Here is a 1764-nt window from a genome sequence, read left to right on the forward strand (position 1 = left end):
CTTTGGACACCCCGATCTACAGACTTTGTCAGGAGCAGAGAGCGTTACCTTTGACGACGACTTCAGTAGTGACTGATAATAGTCATATATATATAGTTTGCTCATAAGTCACAAAGAGACACCTTACAATTTGTTCTTGTGCTTTCATGTCTCCAAATGGGCAGTGTTTTATTTTGTTGATTCTTTTTTTTAAATAGTTAATTTGTTTGTGCCTTTGTACTTTCTAAAAGGGTTTACTATAGCTGTAATTACTTCTACTTGCATGTCATTGAGTGTGTTTTTTTTTAACTTATGTTCCTGCACATCTAGTGTATTTTTTAGGTAATAAGAGAAATTGTAGTTAATTTAATAGTTTGTTACTATTTTTACTTCAAGTGGAATAATAACACTTGTGCTTATGTTGAGCAGTTAAAAATGGCTACAACACTACGTTAAGCAGTCCCAGTGATTCTGTAGTAACTAACATAGCCAAGACATTTTTTTGGATCTTCTACTTTATTTTCTTTTTTTATTAATATGTGCAGCTCTGACTTATTACTTAATCCAAAGAATACACAAAGTGTGTACTGGTGGAACAATTTCTTATCCTTGGTCAATTGAATGCGGTTCAGCTTGTCTGTCAATGTCTTTATTAAAAAGAAATAAGTAAAATAAAGTTTCAGTACTTGTCAGAGTGATCTTTTAATGCGGTATTCAGGTATGATTTTGTTTAATGAGATGTATTTAAAAATCATAAAGGCATGATTTTATAAACAAAACAGCATCTAATGTAGTGGATTATTCAGGACATGTTCTGTATCCATCAGCTGATGACAAGTCAGTAATGAAGGATATTAAAATGTTGGACGAACAAGAAGTGATTTCAAGAAATTGTCAGGAGAAATAAGTTGTTCAGCTTTTAGGTACTCTTTAAGGACATATGAAAATTAGTTATAATTGCATACATAGACCTAGTGTTATTTAAGCATGTTCAACAGTTGACAGGTGAGAAAGGAAGCCAACTAAGGTTTGGTAGAAAACTTACTGTCGGTGTCACTTAGTTGAAATGCTTCAGATTTGGACATAAGCACATTTTACTTGCCTAATCTTTTTTATTTATTTTGTTAAAAAGTGTAAGTGTCTTTCTGCTGAGGAAAAAGTTAGCAAAGACATGGTATTACTTTATCAGAAATAACTTCAGTGAGTCTGAAGTGGGGCTTTTGTACGTACCTTTTTCTCATTTATAAAAATGACGTTCATCGGTACAAGCACATTTTATGGGGAGAGACCAAGTAAGTGCATAAAACTTTTTACTGTGCAAATTTTGGTTTAAAATTTTGTTGGCATATTCTAAATAAGTCTGTTGGCAGCATATTAAAACATTCTATGAATTATTTTGACTGTACTTTATCGTAGTATTTAAAAGTTGAAAAATTGTCCTCTGTAGTGGACATTTGTAATTTTTTTTCTGTATCCATCCATTCATCCTTCCATTCATCTACCCGTTCATCCATCCATCCATCCATCCATCCATACATCCATACATCCATCCACCCACTCATTCATTTATCCACCCACCCATTCATCCTCCCACCAACCCATCCATCCATCCATCCGTCTGTCCGTCCGTCCATCCATCCACTCATTCATTTATCCACCCATCCATCCATCCATCCATCCATCCATCCATCCATCCATCCATCCATCCACCCACTCATTCATTTATCCACCCATCCATCCATCCATCCATCCATCCATCCATCCATCCATCCATCCATCCATCCA

General features: G+C 34.9%; 1 long non-coding RNA gene across 1 annotated transcript in view; it reads right to left on the bottom strand.

Moving 5' to 3' along the window:
• Nucleotides 1-6: 6 nt before the first annotated feature.
• LOC107838431 (uncharacterized) overlaps nucleotides 7-1764 on the bottom strand; it is a 14390-nt gene continuing 12632 nt past the window's right edge. Inside the window, exon 3 of the long non-coding RNA XR_001664492.1 lies at nucleotides 7-100. This is a non-coding gene — a long non-coding RNA (uncharacterized LOC107838431). The remainder of the gene's footprint in view (nucleotides 101-1764) is intronic.

The sequence above is a fragment of the Poecilia formosa genome, unplaced genomic scaffold (assembly GCF_000485575.1).
Source record: "Poecilia formosa unplaced genomic scaffold, Poecilia_formosa-5.1.2 Scaffold255, whole genome shotgun sequence".
NCBI lineage: Eukaryota > Metazoa > Chordata > Actinopteri > Cyprinodontiformes > Poeciliidae > Poecilia > Poecilia formosa.